At 33.6% G+C, this 23,367-nt stretch overlaps 1 non-coding gene across 1 annotated transcript; it reads right to left on the minus strand.

Moving 5' to 3' along the window:
• Nucleotides 1-1,857: 1,857 nt before the first annotated feature.
• LOC136207564 (small nucleolar RNA R71) lies at nucleotides 1,858-1,964 on the minus strand. The gene has a single exon (XR_010676700.1). It is a non-coding gene; the product is annotated as a small nucleolar RNA R71 (small nucleolar RNA).
• Between the last annotated feature and the right edge of the window lie 21,403 nt (nucleotides 1,965-23,367).

Here is a 23,367-nt window from a genome sequence, read left to right on the forward strand (position 1 = left end):
TCATATTTTAAGTACCTTAATATTGTGTTCTATTAAATAATCCAAGTATTCATTAATAAATTTAAGTATTATGTCTTCATTACGTGTTTTATGTTACCTTTCAGGTACTTAAGATAATTTAGGAGAAAATTCCCCCTATGATTGCAAATGAGCCAAACTTATGAAGAAAGCTGAAAGTCCAGATTGCGCGAGCTTTTGTATAAGTCAAAGATGCTGCACCAAATAATTTCCTTCCCAGATTCTAAAAATCATATCATTCCAGAAAACTTATCTTTTTCCAAAAATTGCATCTTATCATCCCAAAAGACTTATCCTTCCAGAAAGGTGTCTTGAAAAGACATGTTCCAATGGAGGGGTGCTTTCATTTCCTTATTTAAAGAAGCCAAGTGAAGAATCTGATATACAGAGATTACATCTGAAAAATATTACAGAAGAACTAGAGAGCAACACACTATTCTACAAGTGAATTTTGGAAACAGAGATATCAAGGAGAAAGAAGAAGACTACATGTAAAGGATAGAGAGATCATCCTTCTCCCTTTAACTTCATTTATTCTTTCTTGAATCTCTACATTTATGTTTAATGTTATGTTCATGTTTATGAATTACAATTTTTCAATCAAATCAATATTTAAGTGTTCTTCATTATTACATAATTTCCATTACATAGTTTCCTTATATGGATGTTTTCAATCTTTTCATATATTGATATTCTTAAGTTAGGAAACACATTGAGAGATTGATCCTAACTAAGATTATAAGGGATTGACCATTCAGTATTCGCTAGAGAGATCAGGTTTATTGAATGATTGCCGTATGTTAACTTGTATATTTGTAATTTCATATGATAGTGAAATTAATTCTCTATGTGAGAACTAGGAATTAATGCTTTATATGAAATTATAAAGGACTCTGATTTATATCGAGAGAGTAAATTGGAAACAATAATTAACTTAGCATGTAATGTTAGAATAAATACTTATAAAAACATACTTTAAGCACATCCATTCCATTTCATTCCTATAAAAATAATTAATTTATCAAAGTTGTTCTTAGTTTACTGTAGTTTAGTTTAGATTTGTAGATCAGATAACTTAACCCCGTAAAATTCATATTTACTGTAAACAAAAGAAACAGATTAAGTGATAGTGAGTAATAACTTTGTTCCTTGTGGGATCGACATCTTTTATTACTATAGGAAAATCGTGCACTTGCGGATAAAGGCTCAACAAGTTTTTGGCGCCGTTGCCGGGGAATAATTCTGTTTATTGCCATTATTTTACTTGGTCTAAATTTTGGATTACAATCATTTTTTTTATTTACTGATATTTTTTTTCTTTTCAATTTTGCAGATCTTTTTTAATTCAAGTACATGCCTAGGACACGAAGTTCCAAGGAAAAGCTTGAAACATTTATTCCAGAGATTGAAAAATTTATAAACAGAAACAAAAAAACAAAAAAAATTGAAAGACAATATGGCAAATCTACCCGAGCAAAGACTTATGGATTATGCCATTCCAGCAGTGAATGGGCGCAACAAGGAGTGGTTCGTCCACCGGTTAATGCAAATCAATTTGAAATAAAACCAGCTTTGCTTCAAATGATGCAAAATTGTATCCAATTTTATGGTTTGCCAAATGAAAATCCAAATTCTCATTTAGCAAATTTTCTGGAGATATGTGATACATTTAAAATTAATAATGTTCCTACTGAAGCAATTAAGCTTCGGCTTTTTCCATTTACTTTGAAGGATAAAGCCAAAGCTTGGTTGAATTCATTGCCACCAGGATCTATTACAACTTGGGATCAATTGGCACAATCATTTTTATCCAAGTATTTTCCTTTGGCAAAAACAGCCAAGTTGATAAAGGAAATTACTACATTTACACAATTTGATTCTGAATCATTATATGAAGCATGGGAACGCTTTAAGGATTTGCAGCGGAGTTGCCCCCATCATAACCTTCCAAGAGAGTTACTTATGCAGACTTTCTACAATGGAGTTAATCCAGCCACTAGAGGTACTATTGATTCAGCATCTGGAGGATCACTTATGAGGAAAACTACTACTGATGCCTATGATTTATTGGAAGAAATGGCTACTAACAATTGCATGTGGCCAAGTGAGAGAGCAAAGGAATCATCTTCTCAGCCTATAAAAGGAATTATTACTACTGACCCAATGACTGTTTTGCAGGCACAAATTTCAACATTAACTAATAAGATTGAGAAAATGAGTATGTGTAATCAACCAACTTGTACAATGTGTGGACAAAGTGGATATTATGAACTTGGATGTCCATTGGGACAACCAAGTACAGAGGAGCAAGTTAATTATGTCCAAGGACAAGCACGCGGAAATCCATATCTTAATAATTACAGTTCTGGTTGGAGGCCTAATCAAAATTCCTCATGGTCAAATAATCCAAACGGTGGGCAAAATATCCAACAACCACAAGATCGGTTCGGATTACTTGAAATGAAGATGGATAAATTCTTGAGGGAATTAATAAAAAAATAAATTCCCAAGATGAGATCACTAAAAGCCTTGAATCCAAGTTTGATCAAATTGCAAAGAACCATTCATCATCTATTCATAATCTGGAGGTCCAACTTGGGCAACTAGCCAATGTTATTCCATCTCGAAACCAACGAAATCTCCCAAGCAACACTGAAGGAAATCCAAGGGACTTGAAAGCTGTTACTTTAAGATCCGGTAATCAATATATATTTCACAATAATTCAAATGATATATTGCCAGATGATTCAAATGAGAAAACACAAATTCAGTCACCAAGTTCTAGTGAAGATATAGGGAATTCTGAAATTCCCAAAGTGACTACTGAAAAAGGGGCTGAAAATGTTATATCATCACCACATCAATTCATCAACCTCATCCACCTTTTCCTCAAAGGCTCAACAAGAAGAATATGGATAAGCAATTTCTAACTTTTCTTGATAAACTGAAAATTTTGAATATTAATTTATCTTTTATTGAAGCTATCACACAAATTCCAAATTACACCAAGTTTTTAAAAGACTTGATTTCAAAGAAGCGTAATTGGGAAGATGTATCTACTATCTCCCTAACGGAAGATTGTAGTTCCATTATCACAAGTGATATGCCAACAAAACTTAAAGATCCTGGGAGTTTCACTATCCCGTGCAAATTAGGGAATATAGAATTCCCTAGATGCTTATGTGATTTAGGGGCAAGTATCAACCTGATGCCCCTTTCTATTTTTAAAAAACTTGGTTTGGAAGATGTTAAACCAACTTCTATGGTTCTTCAACTAGTGGACCAGTCAATTAAGAAACCTTATGGCATAGTTGAAGATGTACTTGTGAAAGTGGACAAGTTTATTTTTCCTACAGATTTTGTGATTCTGGATTTTTCTTTTGATGCTAATTGTCCACTGATTTTGGGTAGACCATTTATGAACACTGGAAGAGCATTAATTGATGTCTTTGAAGGAAATTTGATTTTGAGGATTGGTGAGGATACTGTGGAATTTCATATAAACAAAGCTCTAAAATATCCCATGGATGAAAATGTGTGTATGAAAGTAGATGCGGTTGACAACTGTGTGAAAGAGGTATTTGAAATCAGCACACAAGAAAATGTTCCTAATGAAAGTGAAGGCATTGAAGAAGATGGTGAAGTTAGTCTAAAGCCAGAAGTTCTACACCGGAATGAAGCCCCAATTCCACTATCCATTGTAAGTCCACCTGTTGTTGAATTAAAACCATTACCATCCCATCTGAGGTATGCATTTCTTGGTCCTAACGATACTCTTCCTATCATCATTTCTAACAAACTTAGTAAAGATCGAGAATTGAAACTTTTAAAAGTTGTTAAAAAAAGAATAAAGAGTATAGGTTGGCAAATTTCAGATTTAAGAGGAATAAGTTCTAATATAGTAATGCATAGGATTCATATGGAAGAAAAACACCAACTTAAAGCGGATAGGCAAAGAAGACTAAATCCAAACATGAAGGAAGTAGTTAAGAAAGAAATAATTAAACTACTTGATGCTGGCATGATATATCCCATATCAGATAGTGAATGGGTTAGTCCAGTGCAGTGTGTACCAAAAAAGGGTGGGATAACAGTTGTAAAAAATGATAAAGGAGAGTTGATATCTACACGAACCACGACTGGATGGAGGGTTTGTATAGATTATAGAAAATTAAACTCAGCAACTAGGAAAGACCATTTTCCCTTACCATTTATTGACCAAATGCTAGAACGAATTGCTGGTCATGCATTTTATTGTTTCTTAGATGGATTTTCTGGGTACTTCCAAATCTTTATATATCCAACTAACCAAGAAAAAACAACCTTTACATATCCCTACGGTACCTTTGCCTATAGGAGAATGCCGTTTGGATTATGTAATGCAACTTTTCAAAGGTGCATGACTTCAATATTTGAGGATATGATAGAGCATATTATGGAGGTGTTTATGGATGATTTTTTTTTGTCTATGGTGATTCATTTGACTCATGTTTGTCTAATTTAGATAAAGTATTGGCTAGGTGTGAAGAATCCAATTTGGTCCTTAATTGGGAAAAATGTCATTTTATGGTTGAAGAAGGGATTGTGTTGGGACATAAAATATCAACCAAAGGCATAGAAGTTGATAGGGCTAAAACAGATATGATAGAAAGATTACCCCCACCTAATTCGGTAAAAGGTATCAGATCATTCCTAGGACATGCCAGATTTTATAGGAGATTCATTAAAAACTTCTCTTTAATAGCAAAACCATTAACAAATCTCTTGGTGAAAGATGCTAAATTTGATTTTGGAGATGATTGTTTGAAGGCCTTTGAGACTTTAAAAAATGCCTTAGTGAGTGCACCTATAATCACTACTCGAGATTGGAGTTTACCTTTTGAGATAATGTGTGATGCTAGTGATCTAGCCATAGGGTGTGTTTTAGGCCAAAGAAGAGAGAACAAATTGCATGTCATTTCTTATGCAAGTCATACTTTAACAGGTGCTCAATTGAACTACCCAACTACAGAAAAAGAAATGCTTGCTGTAGTATATGCGTGTGATAAGTTTAGGTCATATTTATTGGGTTCTAAAGTGATAATATTTACTGACCATGCGGCATTTCGTTATTTATTTGCAAAAAAAGAATGCAAAACCACGCCTCATTCGGTGGGTTCTGTTATTACAAGAATTTGATATTGTAATTAAAGATAAGAAAGGCATAGAAAATTCAGTGGCAGATCATTTATCCCGCCTTGAGGATAAAAATGGACCTATTGGAGATACGTCCAGAATCAATGATGATTTTCCGGATGAAGCATTAATGTTAGTTAGGCATTTGACTGCACCTTGGTATGCTGATTTCGCTAATTTTCATGCTGCAGGAATCATTCCCCATGATTTTAAATATCAACAGAGAAAGAAATTTCTTTCTGATTCCAAACATTACTTTTGGGAGGAACCATACTTGTTTAAAGTTTGTGGGGATGGAATCATTAGGAGATGTGTGAGTGAGGACGAATATATTGATATCTTAACCACCTGTCATTCTAGTCCATATGCAGGCCATCATGGAAGTTTAAAAACAGCATCTCGTGTCCTTGAATGTGGTTTTCATTGGCCAACATTATTCAAAGATGCACGTGATTTTGTGCAAAGATGTGATCGATGCCAATGAGTCGGCAACATAAGTAAGAGGGATTTTATGCCGTTAACCAACATGTTAGAGGTAGAGTTGTTTGATGTATGGGGAATAGACTTTATGGGTCCTTTTCCTACTTCTTTTGGGCAGAATTATATTCTAGTGGCTGTGGATTATGTGTCCAAATGGGTAGAGGCAATTGCCTCACCAAAAAATGATTCTAAGGTAGTAACTCAGTTCTTAAAGAAATTATTTACTCGATTTGGAGTTCCTAGAGTCATCATAAGTGACGGAGGTACGCATTTCATTAATCGTACTTTTGATGATTTGCTTAAAAAGTATGGTGTTCACCATAGGGTATCTACACCATATCATCCACAAACTAGTGGCCAAGTGGAGATATCTAATCGAGAATTAAAATGGATTCTTGAGAAAACCGTTTCCAGTTCATGAAAAGATTGGTCACAAAAACTGGATGATGCCCTATGGGCTTATTGTATAGCATTCAAAACTCCCATTGGCATGTCACCTTATAGGTTAATATATGGAAAAGCATGCCATTTGCCCGTTGAATTGGAGCACAAGGCCTATTGGGCTATAAAAGCACTTAACTTTGATATGTCTAAAGCCGGATTTAAAAGAAAATTGCAATTAAATGAGTTAGATGAGTTGCGTCTTTTTTCCTATGAAAATGCTAAACTCTACAAAGAACGCACTAAGCAATGGCATGATGCTCACATCTGCCACAAAAATTTTAAAATAGGGGATAAAGTCCTCGTGTTTAACTCGCGTTTGAAACTTTTTCCTAGTAAGTTAAAATCTCGGTGGAGTGGACCATTTGATGTTGTCCAAGTTTTTGCTCATGGTGCGTTAGAATTGAGTAATTCTAAGGGTGATACGTTTAGGTAAATGGTCATCGTTGCAAAATCTATCTCAATGGGCAACCAATTGAACGAGATGTTTCATACGTCCTTCTAAGTCGTTGAAAGATTACATTTTCTGTTTATAATTAATTTAGTAAAAACATTTTTTTTGTTTATAATTACTTTAGTAAAAAAATATAAAAAATTAAAAATTAAAATATTTTAATGCTACAGGCCTGCTTCACGTTTTTTTCCCCTTAGTTCTTTTTCTTCCCTCTAAAACCATTAAGAACACCATAGCCATGTTCTAGGCAATGCACATTTGGTTACTTACATGGGTAGGAAAGGACTCAGATACAGGTTTTGTACATGGTAAAGGTCAAATGGTTGTAAAGGAGGATGAGGAGAAGAGACAGATGAAAATGACACCTCCATTGCTAATGATGAGACCTGTTGAGCGATTTCCGCAAGTGCACGGTATACGCTTGTAGTAATAAAAGATATCGAACCCACAGGGAACGCTTTTTAACTAAAACTTTATTTAATTCAGTTTTAATCACGTGTTTAGGTTTATTAAAAGAAATACGTTTAATTGATGGAATTGGTTTGGGTAAATTAGGATTAGATAAGAATATTATATCGAGTTTAGAGAACAGTTCCGTCTTGAGATTTTGATAGATACTTCCGTAATTGGAATAAATAGAAGGTATAAAACCTATTTTCATAAAGCAAAGAAAACAAATTTAACTTTGGAAAGATTATGGACATGTAATAATATAGGAATTTATTCAATTAAATGGCTTTGAACCGTAGAAATCTCTCTGGATCGGAGCAGATTTCTACCTTAATCAAACTAGTATTTTATATCTGATAAGCCACGATCAGCGATCATATCATCCATAAAAACTAAATCTGTTAAGTGTTCAACAAAGTTCTTATATGAATAAGATGGAATAGAACGTTTTAATAAAAACACCAGTTTATCATTTTGAAAATCATTTTGTCAGAACAATATCAAAATAACAACAGAAAGAATGTATTGCATAAAATAAATATATCATTAATGAAATGTGAATCTTCACAAGTTAACAGAGAAGTAGAAACTTGGAGAGCATTGCAACAAAAACTTTGAGATCCGGGTTGTCAATCTTTCCCTCAAACTCCGTAGGTTTGTCAGACCATATACGCTTCAGCCGTTAATTCTTCTCGCTGAATCTTCGGAATAGAGACTGGTCAGTCCACTACCAGAATGAAAACTTGTCTCTGATCAACATTTGAAACTAAACTAATACTGTGTTTATAACTAATCTAATAACAACTTGTGTACAACAAGTTTGTTTACACAGAAATGAAATATAACTTTCTGATTCTTTTCTGAATCAGAAACTCAACATAATAACTTTCTTCTCTAATTTCTCTAACTTTTCCAACCTCTCAATTTCTGAAATGGATCACTTATTTATAGTTGTTGAAGGGTTGTAAATGATGGGTCGTGTCCGTTGGTGAAGGGTCGCTTTTATCCAAACAAACAGACGCGTTTCTCGGATTAAAACATGTGAATTATGTGCAGAATACTTCGCTGTCGCGACTGAGATTCTGAAAATCTCAGTCGCGACAGGGGGTACAGGGGCGAGTTGAAGACAGAGAGTTATCTCCCTGTCTCTCGACTGCTTCTCGTCCTCCTTGAGCGTTCTTCTGACTGATATGTATTCTCGGTACGTTTTTTAGGTTTTTCCTCCATTTTAGCTCCGTTTTAGCTCCTATTTGGATTTAACTAAATAATTAAGTACCTTCCATCAAAGAAGTGAATAAAGACGTAAAAGTATTCCAAATGAATATAATTAGCACGATTTTAATGTAAATTTAACGTATTTATGTATGATATTTTAGGTATATTTTGGGCTTAACAAAATGCATAAAAATGGGTAGTTTCTCTTTTTTATCCTTATTATCTTTTATTTTATTTTATTTTATTTTACTTTATTTTTTTTTTATTTTTTTTATCTGATTCTCCTTCTTCACATTTGAGACAATGTTTAGTTTAAGTGTGGGGAGGCAACACGTTTAGTTTATGTTTGTAAATTCTATGTCTATGTAGTTTTTGGATTTAAGATTATATGTTAAGGATTGATATTTAGTATTTGGGGTTTTACTGAGCAAATTTTTGGGGTAAATTTCATCAATGGTGTATAACCTTTAGCTCATTTCACACTTTGGTGTACAACCTTCATTTTGTCTCATTAATATGTACGACCTTATAGGTGACCTCCCACTTTAGTGTACAACAGGTAAAAATGACCGGTCAACGCCTAGTCAACGCGCCACCTCATCAATTTTTAAATCCTAAAAAATTAATTGTCTATTTTACCCCCTTCTTCTTCCTTACCCATTTCTCAATTTCTATCTCAAACTCCTCTCACTCTCTTGATCTTCTTCACTTCTATTTATGTTCAAAGTTCTTTCTTTTTCTCTTTAAATTATTTCTTTCTTTCACTATCTTTAAATTTCTTTCTCTCTCTTACTACAATGTGCTGAACTAAGGAGCTGGAAGGAGTTGGGTATTCTTTTTTTTTTCCTTCTTAGTTTCATATTACTTTGTTTCACGAAGACTTCAGCGTTAACAATTTTAATCTGATATATTACTGGGTTTGGGAGGGATTTTTGGGTGAAAGAAATGGTGCACGAATTAAGGGTTACAACATTATTAGCATTTTTTTTACTGATGCTTGTTTGCTGGAAGATGAAGGAAAAGTTGTGAAGATGAAGGAAGTGGCGTTATGGGTAGTTAGAATATGGGAAGTTTAAGGACAAACACGGGAGGCTGGTGCTGAATTGAGCGAAGCACCGGAGATGGAGAGATTGGAAAGGGTAAGAAGGATGTCATTAATGGCTAATCATATCCAGAATCTAACAACGACCTCTTAACTCTGCTCCTCAAAAGTAATTATCTGAACATAATTGCTAATTCTTTCTTTCAATTCATGCCTTCCCTGAAAGTCGTGGATCTGTCTGAAAATAGAGAACTGACTGAATTTCCATCTTGAATATCAAAAATAGATTCTTTACAGTATCTGAATCTATCAAATATAAGCAATAGGCAACTGCCCATTACGCTGAAGCATCTGAATCTGGATTGCACATATGAACTCGAGACAATTCCATTAAAACTGAAGAGAGAGAACGAAATAATTTAAAGAGAGAGAAAGAAATAATTTGAAGAGGGAGAAAGAAAGAAATTTGAACACAAATAGAAGCAAAGAAGATTAAGAGAGTGAGAGGAGTTAGGGATAGAAATGGAGAAATGGGTAAGGAAGAAGAAAGGGGTAAAATAGACAATTAATTTTTTAGGATTTAAAAATTGATGAGTTGTTGCGTTGACCAGGCATTGACCGGTCATTTTTACCTGCTGTACACCAAAGTGAGAGGTCACCTATAAGATCGTACATATTAATGAGACAAAATGAAGGTTGTACACCAAAGTGTGAAATGAGCTAAAGGTTGTACACCATTGATGAAATTTACCGCAAATTTTTGAGATTCTACATGATCATATCTTATCAAATGGTTGATTTCTTTCTTTAGTTGGTCAATTTGGTGAAATTTTATACTTAAATATATGTTTGCCACAAGGAGATTTTTTCTAAACTTATTTAAAAAGTTTGTCAAAATAATATATTTTTAACAAATTTTGGGTTTCTATTTTCTATTCTTCATACATTATTGAATTAATCATATAAAGTTGTTGTTTTTTAATAGCATTACCCAAGTGAGGATTTTTGAACTTGCATGCCATAATTTCTTTGTTGAGAAATTCTTATATGTTGATAATACAATAACTCTTCAAGGCCACATTTGGCAAATGAGAGGAGCATTTGATATGATAAGGGCATTAGTTTAAACCGTTTCCAGTTCATGAAAAGATTGGTCACAAAAACTGGATGATGCCCTATGGGCTTATCGTACAACATTCAAAACTCCCATTGGCATGTCACCTTATAGGTTAATATATGGAAAAGCATGTCATTTTCCCGTTGAATTGGAGCACAAGGCCTATTGGGCTATAAAAGCACTTAACTTTGATATGTCTAAAGCCGGATTTAAAAGAAAATTGCAATTAAATGAGTTAGATGAGTTGCGTCTTTTCTCCTATGAAAATGCTAAACTCTACAAAGAACGCACTAAGCAATGGCATGATGCTCACATCCGCCACAAAATTTTTAAAATAGGGGATAAAGTCCTCATGTTTAACTCGCGTTTGAAACTTTTTCCTGGTAAGTTAAAATCTCGGTGGAGTGGACCATTTGATGTTGTCCAAGTTTTTGCTCATGGTGCGTTAGAATTGAGTAATTCTAAGGGTGATACGTTTAGGTAAATGGTCATCGTTGCAAAATCTATCTCAATGGGCAACCTATTGAACGAGATGTTTCATACGTCCTTCTAAGTCGTTGAAAGATTACATTTTCTGTTTATAATTAATTTAGTAAAAACATTTTTTTTTGTTGTTTATAATTACTTTAGTAAAAAAAATATAAAAAATTAAAAATTAAAATATTTTAATGCTACAGGTCTGCTTCACGTTTTTTTCCCCTTAGTTCTTTTTCTTCCCTCTAAAACCATTAAGAACACCATAGCCATGTTCTAGGCAATGCACATTTGGTTACTTACATGGGTAGGAAAGGACTCAGATACAGGTTTTGTACATGGTAAAGGTCAAATGGTTGTAAAGGAGGATGAGGAGAAGAGACAGATGAAGATGATACCTCCATTGCTAATGATGAGACTTGTCTTATTTTCGCCGCAACAATGTGGACTTCACTCCTTCACCACCGAGTTCACCAGGTGGAAACGCATAAAAATGGGCAGTTTCTCTTTTTTATCCTTATTATCTTTTATTTTATTTTATTTTACTTTATTTTTTTTTATTTATTTTTTATCTGATTCTCCTTCTTCACATTTGAGACAATGTTTAGTTTAAGTGTGGGGAGGCAACACATTTAGTTTATGTTTGTAAATTCTATGTCTATGTAGTTTTTGGATTTAAGATTATATGTTAAGGATTGATATTTAGTATTTGGGGTTTTACTGAGCAAATTTTTGAGATTCTACATGATCATATCTTATCAAATGGTTGATTTCTTTCTTTAGTTGGTCAATTTGGTGAAATTTTATACTTAAATATATTTTTGCCACAAGGAGATTTTTTCTAAACTTATTTAAAAAGTTTGTCAAAATAATATATTTTTAACAAATTTTGGGTTTCTATTTTCCATTCTTCATACATTGTTGAATTAATCATATAAAGTTGTTGTTTTTGAATAGCATTACCCAAGTGAGGATTTTTGAACTTGCATGCCATAATTTCTTTGTTGAGAAATTCTTATATGTTGATAATACAATAACTCTTCAAGGCCACATTTGGCAAATGAGAGGAGCATTTGATATGATAAGGACATTAGTTTAAATCTGGAGGTCCAATTTGGGCAACTAGCCAATGCTATTCCATCTCGAAACCAAGGAAATCTCCCAAGCAACACTGAAGGAAATCCAAGGGACTTGAAAGCTGTTACTTTAAGATCCGGTAATCAATATATATTTCACAATAATTCAAATGATATATTGCCAGATGATTCAAATGAGAAAACACAAATTCAGTCACCAAGTTCTAGTGAAGATACAGGGAATTCTGAAATTCCCAAAGTGACTACTAAAAAAGGGGCTGAAAATGTTATATCATAACCACATCAATTCATCAACCTCAACCACCTTTTCCTCAAAGGCTCAACAAGAAGAATATGGATAAGCAATTTCTAACTTTTCTTGATAAACTGAAAAATTTGAATATTAATTTATCTTTTAATGAAGCTATCACACAAATTCCAAATTACACCAAGTTTTTAAAAGACTTGATTTCAAAGAAGCATAATTGGGAAGATGTATCTACTATCTCCCTAACGGAAGATTGTAGTTCCATTATCACAAGTGTTATGCCAACAAAACTTAAAGATCCTGGGAGTTTCACTATCCCATGCAAATTAGGGAATATAGAATTCCCTAGATGCTTATGTGATCTAGGGGCAAGTATCAACCTGATGCCCCTTTCTATTTTTAAAAAACTTGGTTTGGAAGATGTTAAACCAACTTCTATGGTTCTTCAACTAGCGGACCAGTCAATTAAGAAACCTTATGGCATAGTTGATGTACTTGTGAAAGTGGACAAGTTTATTTTTCCTGCAGATTTTGTGATTCTGGATTTTTCTTTTGATGCTAATTGTCCACTGATTTTGGGTAGACCATTTATGAACACTGGAAGAGCATTAATTGATGTCTCTGAAGGAAAATTGATTTTGAGGATTGGTGAGGATACTGTGGAATTTCATATAAACAAAGCTCTAAAATATCCCATGGATGAAAATGTGTGTATGAAAGTAGATGCGGTTGACAACTGTGTGAAAGAGGTATTTGAAATCAGCACACAAGAAAATGTTCCTAATGAAAGTGAAGGCATTGAAGAAGATGGTGAAGTTAGTCTAAAGCCAGAAGTTCTACACCGGAATGAAGCCCCAATTCCATCATCCATTGTAAGTCCACCTGTTGTTGAATTAAAACCATTACCATCCCATCTGAGGTATGCATTTCTTGGTCCTAACGATACTCTTCCTATCATCATTTCTAACAAACTTAGTAAAGATCAAGAATTGAAACTTTTAAAAGTTGTTAAAAAAAGAATAAAGAGTATAGGTTGGCAAATTTCAGATTTAAGAGGAATAAGTCCTAATATAGTAATGCATAGGATTCATATGGAAGAAAAACACCAACCTAAAGTGGATAGGCAAAGAAGACTAAATCCAAACATGAAGGAAGTAGTTAAAAAAGAAATAATTAAACTACTTGATGCTGGCATAATATATCCCATATCAGATAGTGAATGGGTTAGTCCAGTGCAATGTGTACCAAAAAAGGGTGGGATAACAGTTGTAAAAAATGATAAAGGAGAGTTGATATCTACACGAACCACGACTGGATGGAGGGTTTGTATAGATTATAGAAAATTAAACTCAGCAACTAGGAAAGACCATTTTCCCTTACCATTTATTGACCAAATGCTAGAACGAATTGCTGGTCATGCATTTTATTGTTTCTTAGATGGCTTTTCTGGGTACTTCCAAATCTTTATATATCCAACTAACCAAGAAAAAACAATCTTTACATATCCCTATGGTACCTTTGCCTATAGGAGAATGCCGTTTGGATTATGTAATGCAACTTTTCAAAGGTGCATGACTTCAATATTTGGGGATATGATAGAGCATATTATGGAGGTGTTTATGGATGATTTTTTTTGTCTATGGTGATTCATTTGACTCATGTTTGTCTAATTTAGATAAAGTATTGGCTAGGTGTGAAGAATCCAATTTGGTCCTTAATTGGGAAAAATGCCATTTTATGGTTGAAGAAGGGATTGTGTTGGGACATAAAATATCAACCAAAGGCATAGAAGTTGATAGGGATAAAACATATATGATAGAAAGATTACCCCCACCTAATTCGGTAAAAGGTATCAGATCATTCCTAGGACATGCCGGATTTTATAGGAGATTCATTAAAAACTTTTCTTTAATAGCAAAACCATTAACAAATCTCTTGGTGAAAGATGCTAAATTTGATTTTGGAGATGATTGTTTGAAGGCCTTTTAGACTTTTATGATTGTTTGAACAACGGTTTCATCATCACTTTTATTATTGATATAGATAACTGAACAAATGTTTCATCCTGATTATGATTTCAGTTCTTCAGATTTCGATTCTAATTCTTCTGAATATTATCTTAATAGTACCACTCACAACTGTTCATTAGCTGAGAGGCCAAAGATATTGATATCGTTGATTATGATTTTGGTTCTTGTGATTTCAATTCTAAGTTTTGATTCTGATCCCGATTATTATAGGGTTAAGTGCACCATTGATCACTGAACTTATATGGTTGTTTCCAAATGGTCACACAACTTCAATTTATCTTAATAAAATCACTCAACTTTGAGTTTTGTCTCAATTAGGTCACTCTAGCGATTTCATTGATTAAAAAGTATCGGAATGATGACATACATGACACGTCTGCATGAGTCAACTCAAATCTCTGACTGAAACGACACATGACATCCACGTGTCGGTTATTTTTATGGAAAAAAACTAAATTTTGTTCTTTTATAAAAATAACCGACATGTGATAGCCATGTGACGCATACGTGCATGTCATGTGTTGTTTCGGTCAGAGATTTGAGTTGACTCATGCAGACGTGTCACATATATCATCATTCCGATGCTTTTTAATCACTGAAATCGCCAGAGTGACCTAATTGAGACAAAACTCAAAGTTGAGTGATTTTATTGAGACAAATTGAAGTTGAGTGGCCATTTTGAGATAACCATGTAAGTTCAGTGACCAATGGTACATTTAACCTGATTATTATATATACGAGGTTAATGAGATAGACATTATTATTCTGGGATTGGAGCATGACTTCATTCTGATTTTCAATTAGATACTTACTTTACTCAATTAAGACTTATTAGATGATATTATATACTTTTTGATAACATTGTAATATTATCCCTAACCTTCATAAACGGTTTGCATTCTTAGATACGCCTTCTAGAGGAGCTTCATTCTCCTTAGTCGAGGTTACCATAGCAGGAACCGTGCTGTCAAACACAACAGTATCAGCTTTGTCACTCGCCTCCTTAGACACATCATCAAAATCTCCTGATTCAAGGTGATAAAAGCACGCCTGGGAGATCAAACGCCCTAAAGGGCATTCTCGGCATTTTAGGGGGGCTTCTGATAACATTGTGATATTATCCCAAGAATCAAAAGGGATATTCGCCAAGGACCTACCACAAGAGACCCGCGGACGAACCTATGAGGCGAATCTCCATGAACCCTCGATTCGCCATTAGAAACGGCTGGGCCGCCCCGGCAGTAAAGGCCATTAATGAGCTATCAATTAGCTAACCGCCAGCTTAAAGGTAACTAGTAACCGCCATTAATGGGACATTAATGGAGACTTTCTAGTTACTACAAGTTACAACTTCATGACTATATATATAGCCTATAAATCAGGCTATCAAGGTACACACATTCACTTACTCTTTGTCAATTCAGTTTGCTCTCTTGTTCTACCTTACTGACTTTGGCATCGGAGCTTCCCCCCGTCGAACCCAACGACGCCCCCCACAGAGACAGAATCTAATCTAAAATTCTCCACGAGTTATCACTTTTTTTTTGAAAGAATGAATTGAATTAGATTAAATTTGAAGCAAGAATATCGAAAATGAACAGTGGTGGACATTCACACTCACCAAAATCAGAACTAGAACTAACAGCCTTTGCTAATAAATGAGCTGCTAGGTTCGCTGACCTTTTAACGAATGAGATCGAAACTAGGTTCAAATCTCTTAATAAAGAACAACTATCATGTATCACATCATAAAAATAGGAAAAATTGAATTTTGATGTTGAATTGCTTGAACTACTTCGTAGCAATCAGATTGGACTTCCACATTAGAAAGATTAAGAGATTTAATCCAACTAAGGGCCTCTTTTACTGCTACCGCCTCAGCTAGCAATGGGTTAATCATGTCCGGGAAACCCACCTTCCGAGCCCAACAATAGTGTCTCCTATGATCTCGGATCAGCATACCAACCGAGCTGAATTTCACCATTACATTCATACCTGCATCGACGTTGCAGATTAAGGAATCTTGTTGCAGTTTTCTCCATTTTGTCTGTGGTTCAACTGGTTTCGTTTGCTGTCCCTCTTTCACTCGAATGACCGACTTCCAATTATTCAGTTTGTTGTATGATGCTGATACCACCGATTCTGCGATACTGTACTTCTTCTCCCATACCGAACGGTTTCAGTTTTTCCACAGCTGCCATAAGATTACTGATATTATCTCAATTGATGCTGGATTTGAGACCAGTAATTGAGTAAACCAACTGAAAAGGTCGCTTATTCCATCCATTCGACCATCGGAAAAGAAATTTCCCAATACCTGTCTAGCAAAGAAACATGTTAAAAAATACGGGTCTCATCCTCACCCGACTCATTACATAACGGACACCGGTTAGGCGGAGTGTTGTGTCTCGCATTGAGGTTCGACAGAGATGGGAGACAGTGAGATAACACACGCCAGAGGAAATTCTTGATCTTTGGGGCCACCTTGAGGATACACAGCTTCTTCCAACTATCTGCACTTGCTAATACGGTTTCGTCTTCAGTAGCACTACTCGTCTGAATATACCCGCTTTTCACTGAGTACGTCCCGTTGGAGGTATGTTGCCATAGCCATTTATCACCGAACCAAGGTCTACCGCCAAGAATTGAGAGAATGAGTCTTTCGTCCCTTTCATTGAAAATTCTGTGAATTAGCTGCTTATTCCAATTGCCCGACAGATCCATCAAATCCTTCACCACCTCAACTGGTTCTTCAAGCGACGGGGCACTAGTAGTATAAGGATTCGTGTTATCTGGCAGCCAAGGGCAGCTCCAGACTATTGTATTCGAGCCTGCTCTGATTTTTCCGACGTAGACCTGATGTCAGCAGCTCGCGGCTTGCGAGGATACTTCTCCAAGTGTATGATGTGTTATGACCTAGCTGTGCTTAGAGAAAGTCTGAATGTGGGTAATACGGTGCTTTCAATATTCTTGCAACCAGTGAAGACAGATATTTTCTATAATTTAATAATAGAATTGGATATTAATATTTATAAATTCGACGATATATTTTGAAATTTTTTTATCCAACTTGTATAAAAGATAATACATTTTTTATTTTATTTTTTAAATTTTTTTCACATCTAATCATATGTTTATGATCTGTTACTATTGAGTGATAAAATGAATCACATGTGAAATGTAAATGACAAAATTCATTACCAAAAAGACAGCTTGATGAATTATTTCTCAAATTGACCCAACTTGACAAGGTAAGAGATAAAATTGCTTTTGTTTGCCAATGTTAGAGGTAAAATTGCACAATTTTAAACATTAGGGGTCAAATTGTTTCTGGCAGCAAACGCCAGATGTATTTTTTGCACCTTATCCCTTTTTTATTAGACGATGTTTTAGAATTTACAAAGATAACTCGTTTGACTTTGTTATCATTTTTATTTGTACCGTCATATATAAAATGCTTCTCGCTCCTGAACTTGTCCAAAAAACTCATAACAAAACATGCACACACATCAAGAGACCGATTGATAAATTTTAAGCAAGTCCAGAGAGTTATTAGAATACTTTGAAAGTTCATGGGTTAACCAATATTTTTGAACAAGTTCAGAGACCGGATGATGTATAAGCCTATATAAAATCATGTTAAATATACATATCTGTATCATATAAAACATTATTATGATACACCTGTAATACATAAGTGCTTTCCATTTTCAAGAACATTCATTAGTATGTGACACATTCCAAGTTGATGATATGGAAATCTAGTACCCATGAGCGGTAATTCTACCACCTTTAATTAAGTAAAAAAACTATTATTTTCAAGGTTATATTCGGATAGATATTTAGGGATGTAGTCGAGTCGAGCCAAGTTTTGCTCTGCTATGGCTTAGCTCATCATAATATTAACAAGCTCAAACCGAGCTTCGAGTTCTGTTCGAACTCAAATTTGTGTTTGAGCTCGGCTCGTTTTGAAGCTCGTTTGTTCACGATTGGCTAAATCTGCAATCTGCAATTTTCCGAATGTGTTGTCTAAATCTGCAATCCACAATTCTCGTATCAATATTATTTTAACTAGTGTTCGAAATATTGTGGATATTCAATTACTTTTAGTTTGTATATATTACACGAGCAATGAAATTTAGTAGTTATGGAATTATTGATGAAAAACAAATATAAAATTTTAATGGACAAAAATACTAATTAATTGTATTATAATAAATAAGAATATAAAACTAAATAAAAAGATAACATATAAAATTAATAGAGAAAGAATATAATATGATTAATTTAATTATGACATTTAGCTTAAATTGTATATATTTTGTAAACGTTAAGCTTAAATTCGTATTATTTTGTAAACGTTAAGCCTATATTGGTACTATTTTGTACGCGTGGCCTAAATTGATGCTATATTGTAAACGTTAAGCCTAAATTGATATTATGTTGTAAACGTTAAGCCTATATTGGTGCTATTTTGAACGTTGAGACTAAATTGGTACTTCTCTAAAAACCTTAGGCCTATTTTGGTACCTTATCTCTAAAATCTATCCCTAATGTTGTCAAGTTAGATCAATTTAAGAAATAATTTATCAAATTGTCTTGTCGCTCATGAATCTTATCATGTACATTTCACATCTGAGTCATTTTTATCACTCATTAGTAATAGAGCATAAACATAGATTAGATGTGAAAAAATTGTCTATTGTACGAGTTGGACAAAAAAAATCAAAATATTTTACTAAAATTATAAATATTAGTCTCCAATTCTATTATTAATAGAAAATATGAATTTTTTAAAAACGAACTGATAAATAATTAGTGCAGAATACAAAATAAAATAAATATTTTTATAATAATATATAAAACCATACAAGTTTTTTTTTTTTTGACACGAAGTAAGAACGTGAATGGCAATTGAAAATAATAAAAAAGGTTTTTTTAATTAATAATTTAGAATAAATAATAAATAGGTGTAATGTATGGAAGGTCATTTTGATGTGTTGGAGAGCCAAAATAGAGGAACTTAATAATAATAATAATAATATATTTTTTTTGAGACAATAATAATAATAATAATAATATATTAAGAGGAACTTAACAAGTCAGATTTAAGGTTGTCGGACAGAAAAACCTAAACTAACAAGATCTTCCATTTAGAACTCGACCCACATATATTTTTAATTGCATTTGAAGTTTTATTTATATTTTATTTTTAATTTTAATATCTTCTAATTTTTTAATATTATTACAAATGTTATAGTTTTACTTTTAGCTATTTTTTATTTGAAATATGTATAATATTTAACTTTAGAACTCGACCCACATATGAAACATTCAATTTCTTTTCACTTTATTACTGTAAGTTTACAGATATTGCTATTAAGTCTTATTTCTTATTTCTTTTTTGTTGTTGTCCATCTTCCTCATCCAAACCAACTTAAAAAAACAATCCTTGTGTATTTATTATAACCACAACTTCTTATTTGTTTCCTTCCATCTTAATATTTTATTTTATTACTTTCTTAGAATAATAAATCTATATTAATATTTTTTTTCCTTCTGTTTGTAGGTCACGCCTCCACCTTCTCATTATAGACACCTCAAATAATGCTATATGTCTTAAACACGTTTTCCTTTTTTATTTCTTTCTTTACTGTTGACTTTTTTGGCTACGGAATCATTTACCTCTTTAGTCTATATTTATCGTAACTAATTTACTATCCTTATGAACTTTACAATGTACGCTTTCATTTTATAATTCATACTACAATTATGATTATTAGGCTCAATTAGTCTAATTTTTATCTCGAAGCAAAGCGAGGGTCATCCATCTGAATTTCTATTTATCATGTCCTCGTGATCTTGTTTTAATGAGTGCAAATCTTAATGTCAACTTTTGTTTCAAAGAGTCAAAATATTACAAACCCTAATTAAACCTTTGCAAAACCCTAAAACTAAAAATTAATAAAAAAGTCTATCTCCAAATTTGCAGTTTTATTAAAAATCTAAGTAATTTAATGTTTTGGTCTCCTTTCAATTATTTTTTTTTCTACTACTTATATTCTCTCTCCTACATTTTTTCTTCATAAAAAGCTAAAAGCAACGCGATGGAGATGTGACAAATGGCATCGACCACCTCCGGCCAGTTTCAAATGCAATTCAGATGTGGGTCTTTCAATAATATGGAGCGTCTGGGGTCGGGGCTGTCACCAGGGATGATATGGGAGGCTTTGTAGCAGAACGGTTTACCCGTTCGGATGGTATTCCCACTGTACAGGAAAGGGAAGCCATGGCTTTACTGTAAGCAATGATATGGGTCTCGAGTATAGGTATGGACAAAGTTATATTTGAAACTGATGCTAAGCTAGTCTATGATGCAATCCGACACCCATCCGACACAAATTTAGAATTTGGAGACATCATCCGCCAATGTCAGCTCATACTACAAAACAATGACACATACTCTGTCTGCTTAGTTTGGCGACAAGCTAACGAAATGGCTCACGCTCTTGGGCAGAGGAACTTACAGACAACCACTAAACTTAAACTTTTAAGTTAAGTTGCATATTATCAAACCATTAAACACTTAATAATATATTAAGAGGCCCTTAAAATAATAATAATAATAATAATAATAATAATAATATATTAAGAGGGTCAGATTTAAGGTTGTCGGACAGAAAAACCTAAACTAACAAGATCTTCAATTCAATAATGGCGGCTCTTCCGGAAGAGCTGAGGGAGGAGATACTGTCAAGACTTCCGGTGAGATCTCTTCTCAGATTGAAAATAGTTTGCAAAAAGTGGTACTCCTTAATCTCTACTAATGATGAATTTGCGAAACTTCAATTCAAACAATTATCTGCAGCTAATAACCTAACCTCTACAATTATTCACGTAGAAAAACGTCACTGGTCTTTTCAATCTAGGGATTGCGATGAATCACCCAATTTGGGTTTGGGTACTCGTATTCTCAATTTTCCTAATCCTTTTCAATATGAAATAGGATGCCCTTGTATCGTAGGTTCAGCCCGTGGATTGATCTGTGTAGCCCCAAAAGGCTGTGCTTGCTGTTACATTTGGAATCCCTGCACATGTGATTGCAAAAGAATACAATTAAAACATGGTTTTAGGCTACATGGATTTGGTTATGATTTGTGTGGTGATGATTACAAAATACTTGGAAATTGGGATTCCAAATTCCTAATTTTTTCCTTGAAAACAAATTCATGGAGGATGCTTGAAAACAAGGGGTTTTCTTACAATCTGGCCACATCTGCCCTTTACTCAAATGGAGCTCTCCATTGGTGTTTGTATAGAAAAATTATGGCTTTTGATTTGTCAGATGAGATGTTTTTTGAAATAGGGATGCCGGAAGAAATTATTGATGTCGAATGCTCCCGTCAATTGCTGCTGCTGTTCGACTTCCAAATCTGCTTATGTGTATCACATGGAAGGAAGATGGATGTATGGGTGTGGAAAACAAAATCTTGGACTAAATTGTTTCAGATTTTGCCTCCAATACCTAGGAACCCACTATATATTTCCAGCATTGGCAATGTAGAATGTGCACCTTTCGGAATCGGTGGTGAATGTGTGCACACAGAGTCTCTAATTTCGCCCAACTGTTTTGATAACGAAAAAAACAAATTAATATAATGTTATGTAGTTGAATGATTCTAAGTTATTATTGCATTTTGTATGAACGAACTTATGTGTTCTAAGTTATTATTGCATTTTGTACGAACTTATGGGAAGTTGCAATTGCAATTTCAATTTCCTTATGTAGTTAGTGTGACTGACTGGTTTTCTTTTCATTAGTTTCTTTTTGCAACAATTGATTTGGTCATTTCGAATTTCAATCAGTATTTTATTTTCTATCTGAAATCATCTGGTAAGTTCCTCTCTCTCCATATGTATTTTATGTTCTAAGTTATTATTGCATTTTGTATGAACTTATGGGAAGTTGCAATTGCAATTTCAATTTCCTTATGTAGTTAGTGTGACTGACTGGTTTTCTTTTCATTAGTTTCTTTTTGCAACAATTGATTTGGTCATTTCGAATTTCAATCAGTATTTTATTTTCTATCTGAAATCATCTGGTAAGTTCCTCTCTCTCCATATGTATTTTATGTTCTAAGTTATTATTGCATTTTGTATGAACTTATGGGAAGTTGCAATTGCAATTTCAATTTCCTTATGTAGTTAGTGTGACTGACTGGTTTTCTTTTCATTAGTTTCTTTTTGCAACAATTGATTTGGTCATTTCGAATTTCAATCAGTATTTTATTTTCTATCTGAAATCATCTGGTAAGTTCCTCTCTCTCCATATGTATTTTATGTTCTAAGTTATTATTGCATTTTGTATGAACTTATGGGAAGTTGCAATTGCAATTTCAATTTCCTTATGTAGTTAGTGTGACTGACTGGTTTTCTTTTCATTAGTTTCTTTTTGCAACAATTGATTTGGTCATTTCGAATTTCAATCAGTATTTTATTTTCTATCTGAAATCATCTGGTAAGTTCCTCTCTCTCCATATGTATTTTATGTTCTAAGTTATTATTGCATTTTGTATGAACTTATGGGAAGTTGCAATTGCAATTTCAATTTCCTTATGTAGTTAGTGTGACTGACTGGTTTTCTTTTCATTAGTTTCTTTTTGCAACAATTGATTTGGTCATTTCGAATTTCAATCAGTATTTTATTTTCTATCTGAAATCATCTGGTAAGTTCCTCTCTCTCCATCTGTATTTTATTTTCTATATGCTTAGATCTGCGCGACTGTATCATTATGGTCATTAATATATTAGAAACTGAGAATTTAGCTTTAAGATATCATTAGACAATGATATGTTTTTATGGTGTTGCAACCAACATCATGACGTGTATAGTTCAGTTCCTTAACGCATATATAGATAAACTTGATGCTCTATCTATACCTAGATTACACATTGAAATGTTTGTTTCGGCTTTAGAGCATCCTGCTGTTAAGGTATTTATTTGTTTCGTACGTACCCGATCTTGGTTTATTTATGGTTAGACATAAGTAATACAGCATATGGTTCCTTAATTTTGCTTCCTTAATTTGTTGCCTACAATAACTAACTGAATTCTATCTAAGAAGCT

Source organism: Euphorbia lathyris, chromosome 9 (genome assembly GCF_963576675.1).
Source record: "Euphorbia lathyris chromosome 9, ddEupLath1.1, whole genome shotgun sequence".
NCBI lineage: Eukaryota > Viridiplantae > Streptophyta > Magnoliopsida > Malpighiales > Euphorbiaceae > Euphorbia > Euphorbia lathyris.